We start from the raw sequence: 7,338 nt of genomic DNA on the forward strand, positions 1-7,338 counted from the left end.
TTCTTTCCCTTTTCCACTGATTTTCACTATGTAGATATAATATACTATGCCCCCCACCCACCTGCCTTCTTTGCCTTAATTTGTTCTAGCTTACACACATGAGAGAAAATATTTTGTTACCATCAAGGGGTGCCAAGTTTGTTGTCTCCATTCAGCAAAGAATTGAAGAACAGGATACGGAAATAGCAAGCTAGAAGCAGATTTATAGAAAAGAGCTAGAGAAACAGAGATAGACATCTCTGAAAAGAATGGGCCCCATATCTGAGAATCCTGCAGGGGAATTTTGCCTTTTTTTTATGGTTCCTGGAATTTTGTCTTCTCCTCTCCTGTCCACATGCTCCTCACAATTATTGACTGGTGCCTCCTCTGTCAATACATCTGCTTTATTTTTCCCATTGTATCCCCTGCTTAGGAGCACAAGTACAGAAGTGTCTGTGTAATTGGCTCCCCCACTTGTGTCCACAAGTGCTTTCACCAAGCTGGAAGTTGACCTCGTCAGAAGACCCTCTCCATGCTCCTTTGTTCTTGCCCTGCCCCCAAACACCTCACTGACCAACTCTCCCTTACTACCTAAGCCCTTCTATAGCTCCCTAAATTTGACCCTTGATTTTCTGATTCTGGCTTATTTCACTTAGCATCATGTTCTCAAGTTCCACCATTTTCAGAAAAATGCCATAATATCATTATTTTTTATGGCTGAGTAAAACTCCATTGTGTATATATAACACATTTTCTTAAGCCACTCATCTACTGATATTTATCATGGCTGATTCCCTAATTTGTTTATTGTGAATTTTGCTGCTATGAAGTGGATGTATCACTATAGTATGCTGATTTTAGTTCTTCTGGATAAATGGCAAGGAGTGGGAAAGCTGTGATATATGATGGTAATATTTCCTTTTTGAGGAATTTCCATGGTGCTTTCCAGTCTGCCTGTACTAATTTGCAGTCACACCAACAATGTATCAGTATGTTTTTATACACACAGCCTCACCAGCAATTGTTATTATTTATTTTCTGATAGTTGCCATTCTGATTAGAGTGAGAAGAAATCTTAGTATACTTTTGATTTTGCATTTCTCTGGTTGCTAGGGATGTTGAATATTTTCTCATATATTTCTTGGGGATTTGTGTTTCACCTTTTGACAAATGTCTGCTTAGTTCTTTTGTCCTTTATTATTGCATTGTTTGTTTGTTAGATGTTAGGGTTTTTTTAGATTTGATATTATTATGGATATTACAGGAGCTCCTCTTAGAGGAGCAGCTGTCAAAGATTTTCTCCCATTCTGTAGCCTTTCTCTTCACATTCTTAATCATTTCCTTTGATGTGTGCAAGCTTTTTAACTTAATGCTGCCCCACCTATTAATTCTTGTTTTATTTGTTGATCTTTAGTGGTATTGTAAAGGAAGTCAGTCCCTGCACCAATATAATAGAGAGTTGACCCTACATTTTCTTCTAGAAGTTATAAAGTATCTTGTCTAATGCTTAAGTCTTTGATCCACTTGTATGTAGCATTTGTGTAGGATGAGCAATGGGGATCAAGTTTCATACTTCTACATATGGATACCCAGTTTTCCCAGCATCATTTGTTTTTTTAAAAAAAAAGGACTTATCTTTATCCAACATATATTTTTGGCATTTTTGTCAAGTATAAGAAGGGTATAATTGTGTGAATTTGTCTCTTTTATTCTATTCCATTGGACTTCATGTATATTTTGATGCCAATATCATGCTGCTTTTATTACTATAGCTCTCTAGTATAATTTGAGATTGGGTGTTGTGAGGCTTTGTGCATCACTCTTCTCGCTTAGGATTGTACTGGTCATTTTGGTCTCTTTTTATTACAAAGGAATTTCAGGACTTTTCTTTTAATTCTATGAATAATGTAATTGTTATTTTTATGGTGACTATTGGATCTGTATATGTATTTGCTAGTATGGCCATTTTGACAATATTATTTCTGCTTATTAAATTTCCTGTGAGATCTTCTCATCTTCTATGGTCTTCTTCAAATAATTTTCTTCTTCTATAATTTTCATTGTATAGATACTTAACCCTTTTTGTTAAATTAATTTCCAATATTTTATTTTTTGATGTGATTGTAAATGGAATGGTTTTCCTGATTTCTGTCTCAGCAGACTCACTGTTGGAGTATATGAAATCTATTAATTTTTGAGTGCTCATTTCGTATCCTGCTACTTTGAAGAACCCATTAATCAGCTCTATAAATATCTGTGGAGTGGTTTTAAGTCTTCTTCTAAATAAAGGATCATGTCATCTGCCACCAGAGATATTTGACATCTTCTTTTCCTATTTGTATCTTGTTAGTTTCTTTCCCTTGCCTGATTGCTCTGGCTAGAGTTTCAAGAACTATATTAAATAGAAGTAATGAGAGTGGACATCATTTTCATGTTTCTGATTTTAGAGGAAATGCTTACAGTTTTTGTCTACTCAAAGGATGTTGGATTAGGGTTTGTCATCTATAGTATCATAACGTTGAGACTGTTTTTTTTTTTCTATCCCTGGTTTTGCCCAGTATTTTTAACATGAATGGATGTTGGATTCTATCAAAGACATTTTCTGCATCTATTGAGATAATTATATGATTTTTGTCCTTAATTCTGCTTAAGTGGTTAATTACATTTATTTGTTTGTATATGTTGAAGCAATCATCCATCCCTGGGATGACACACACTTGATCATGGTATATTATTTTCTTGATGGGGTTTTGAATGTAGTTTGCTAATATTTTATGATGGAATTTTGCAACTATGCTCCTAAGGGATAATGTTCTGTTGTTGCTTTTTTCCAGATATGGACTTAGGATGATTTTTGTAACATTATTATACTTGTGTCATAGACTATATTTTGGAGTTTTTCCTTGTTTTCAATTGTATGAAATAATTTAAGAAAGACTGGAGTTAGTTCTACTTTAAATATCTGGCAGAATTCAGGTAAGAATATATTTGGTTCTGGGATTTTCTTTCTTGGAAGGCTTTTTATTGTTGTTCCAATTTCATTATTAGATATTGGTTTGCCTAGATTTTCTATGTCTTTCTGGTTCAATATGGGCAGATCATATATGTCTAGAAATTTGTCTAAGTCTTCTGTATTTATCAGTTTATTGGAGTATAAATTTTCAAAATAGTTTATAACTATCATCTGGATCTCATAACTGTCTGAGGTGATATCTACATTTTTAATTCTAATTTTATTTCTTTGGGTCTTATTTTTCTTTGGGTTGGTTTGTTTATGTGTTTATCAATAGTATTATCAAAGAACCAACATTTTGTTGCATTGATCTTGCATATTGTTTTCTCCATTTCATTAATTCTTGGCTCTGATCTTAATTATTTCCTGTCTGTCCCTGATTTGAAAAAAAAAAAGTTTTTTTTAATTTCATTTGTAAAGGCTTGTGGTATAACATTCATTTATATAGGATATATATTTTTAATATAGGCAATCTGCTATAAATTATTCTCTTAGAACTGCTTTCATACTGTCCTCAAAATATCGATATGTTGTATCTCTGTTCCCATTTGTTTATAAGAGTATTAAAAATTTCTTACCTAATTTCTTCTATGATCCATTCTTCACTTATGAATGCTGTTCAATCTCCATGTGGTTCTGTGGTTTCTGGATTTTTTTTGTCTTGCTGTTGATTTCTAGTTTCATCCCATTATGATCTGATAGGATCCATGACATTATATCAATTTTGCCATATTTGCTAAGCATTTCATTGTGACCTAGAGTATAGTCTATTTTGAAAGTTATTCCATGAGCTGCTGATAAGAAGGTATATTCATGGTTGGAGTTGTGGCTCAGTTGTAGGGCACTTGCCTAGCACTTGTGAAGCACTGGGTTCAATCCCCAGCACCACATAAAAATGAATAAATAAATAAACAAAATAAAGGTATTTTAAAAATGACACCATGTTAAAAAAAAGAAGGTATATTCAGCTATTTTGGTGTGAAATATTCTTTAGTAGTTAATTAAGTGCATTTGATTTGTTATATTATTAAGTTTAAAATATCTTTATTGATTATATGTTTGGATAAACAGTCTATTGGTTATAATGATGTGTTGAAATCACGAGTATTATCATATTGGGGTCTATCCAGGATTTAATATCAAGTAGATTTTTAAAAATGTAATTAGGTGTACTAACATTTGGGGCATATATATTCACTATCATTATGTCTTCTTGTTGGATTGTTATCTTTACCAGGATGTAGTGGTCTTCTTTATCTATTCTAATAAATTTTTTGCTTGAAATCTTCTTTGTGAGATATGATAATAGCTACTTCTACTTGTTTGTATACTACTCTTAATTATTTTTATTTTTATTTATTTTCTGTGAACCTTAAAGAGCTCTAAGAAATAAATTCCTAAAAATTGAATCTCACAAGATGACATGAATATTCCTTCATCTAGCAAATATTCATTTAGAGTCATCCACATATTTACTATCCTATTTTCTTTCATCACTTTTACACTTTCACAATATTTCTTAAAACTTTTCTTTCTGAAGGTTGTGTCTTTCAATTTATTTTCATTTGATAATAATTTCATTTTCAACACTACTTCAAAGAAATTATCAATAGATATAGAATTCCAGATTGAATACTATTTTCCCAGAACAAGGATTGTACCATTCCATCATCTTTGTGGTGTGTTTAGATATAGAGTATAACCAAAAGCTCATGTGTGAGAAAATGTAAGAACATTCAGAAAGAAATAATTAGACTATGAATATTTTTACCTAATCAGTGGATTAAAATACTGATACAGATTAACTTGATGGTAACTGAAGGGAGGTAGAGTGTGACTAGAGGAGATAGGTCACTAGTCATGTGTCTTTGGGGTTAATATTTTGTCCCTGATGAATGGAGCTTTCTCTTTACTTCCTGATTGTTATATTCTGAGATACTTTACACTTCCATGTCCTTCTGCCACGATATTCTGTCTGACCTTGGGCCCAGAGTGATGGAGTCAACCAACCATGGACAGAACCTCTGAACCCTTAATCCATGGTCAGCCAACTCCATCACAGTTTACCCTTACCCTGAGTCATCTAAACTTTGATAACCTGACTTATAAAATTTATGTTTTTTTGAGATTCCCAAATACTTTCAGGGCTAAAGCAGCTTCTGTGCTCTCATTGTATGTTTGGGTTTTCACTCTCCCTTCATTTTTTCCTGATAATTATGAGCTTTCTTTCATTTATTCATTGCTTCTAAAGATTTTTAAAATACATAGTTTGATCCAATATTTTGTTTTTTCCCCTACAATAGGCTTATTGGAATAACTTAACATTTTATTACCAAATTCGCAGTATTTCTCTTAATTTCTTAGAAAATTAGCTATGCATTTAAAATAATGTTGCAACTTTTCCATCAATTGTAGGTGTAATGTAGAGAGAACATTTTCATAATGTCCAAAATGGAAGTCTACCCAGCTTATATTTAATGAATCTCCCATTATACATGTAGAAAAAAATGTTCCAATGAGCCAGGCCAAACTGTGTGGAGTCAGTCTCAACTCTACTCTTCTCCTTCAGCCCAGTACCTCAGCTAAGGTAAGCCTGAGGTGCCTGTAATGTGCTTCCTTTTACCTGAGCTATTTTCATAGAGCAGAGTTTTGTAAGGTGATGGGGATTGAACTCAGAGACTTTCACATGTTGGCAAGTACTGTGCCCATGGTATAAACCCCTAGACCCAGCAGAATTTTTAAAATATGTCCATGGGTATTATCCTAGTCCAATGTTTCTTACTCCTATCTTACTACATCAACCACTTGGGAAGTAAGACAGAGTGTACCAGTTTAGTACTTTTTTATATTTCCTTAACTTAAATTTATAAAAGTTTCTCCCTGAAACTGTTTTTATGCCTAATTGTATGTCTTTTGAGTTCTCCATTTTGTCTTAATCATTATTTCTTTTCCTGTAGAGTATAATGCAGAGGGTGAGTAGGTGTTAGTGTGGCAGTGGATGAAGAATTTTAAGCATTTAATTCCTCTAAGGAGCGTGTGTTACCAAAATTAGTTCTGTATTATAGTATGGGAAATCTACATTATATTACATTTGATTACTGTTAAGAGACATCCAATTTCATGGCCTCTGGGTCATTTATACTATCTCAAAAATGTCATGCTTGATAGGAGTTTACATTTCCCCCTATTAGTTCCTTCTTTTGCTCTGCTTTCTCGAATCTGGAATTTACCTTCAGCCATTACCTCAGGATAAAAAGTTCATATATCTAGAAATCCCTTGTTACATTTGGAATGCCAAAAGTATTCTCACCTTTCTTCTTTTGTCAAGTGATGGTATTACCTTTTAGAAATCTGTGGTAATATCATCATCTAATATATGCTATAATTCAGATGGTGATGTAATTCAGATAAAAATGTCTTTGTACATAGAAGGTAGGCACTAAAATGGAATAATATCCATACTTTAACAATTCAGTCACTCTCTAAATTTGTAGTTACTTAATGATAAGTACACTTAATCCTACTTGCATAAGATCTAGAATTTTCCATGTGTATAAGCAATTTCATGTGTCCTGCTACTGTGTTTTTTCAAGCTTTATAAAATAAATAACATGCTCTATCTATTTACCATCTGATAATGTCTTAACCTTCTTAAGGTTTTCATTTAATGTAATGTTTAATTCTTTCTGAAAATTTAACATTTATCATACCTTAAAAGTGTATTATTTTCAGGAGGCATTTAAGAGTACAATCACTTAAGACCACAAATATACATATCCAAACTGAAAAATGAATAAAATTTGTGTTTCCTTCTACCCTTTCTATTTAACATCCACCTCCATTTATCTTCCATTCCTTTTATAATCTTAATGCCTACCAGGTCTTTCCCTCTTCTCCTCATCTAATAAAAGGGCAAATCTGCTACTGTTAAATTTTTTCATAGCATGTAATAATGATGTAAGAAATTGTTTATTTTTCTCTCATTTTTCTAGGGAAAGATGAACACTGCAGGAAGATGTCAGTTCCCACCCCAGGCCCAGGTAACAAATGTACAACAATGAACACTGGGTAAAGATTCCAATTTCCTGAGGAGCAAGGTATCTGGAACTTTCTTACTAAATTTTTAGTGACCTCAAGTAATTCTGGAAACTCTATATGCTTTGAAATTCTAAAGCTTATAATGATCTGACTCAATGCCTTTAGCCTTGACCCTTACATTATCATAATCATTCCTCAGGTTGGAGGTGATAGTGGATTATTTAATGCAGCTTGGGGCCCCTGACATCTGGATTCATCTGTACCACCATTCCAGGGCCACTGGATGCAGGCCACCTTTTCCTGACCTC

This window comes from Marmota marmota, unplaced genomic scaffold (assembly GCF_001458135.2).
Source record: "Marmota marmota marmota unplaced genomic scaffold, marMar, whole genome shotgun sequence".
Taxonomy (NCBI): Eukaryota; Metazoa; Chordata; class Mammalia; order Rodentia; family Sciuridae; genus Marmota; species Marmota marmota.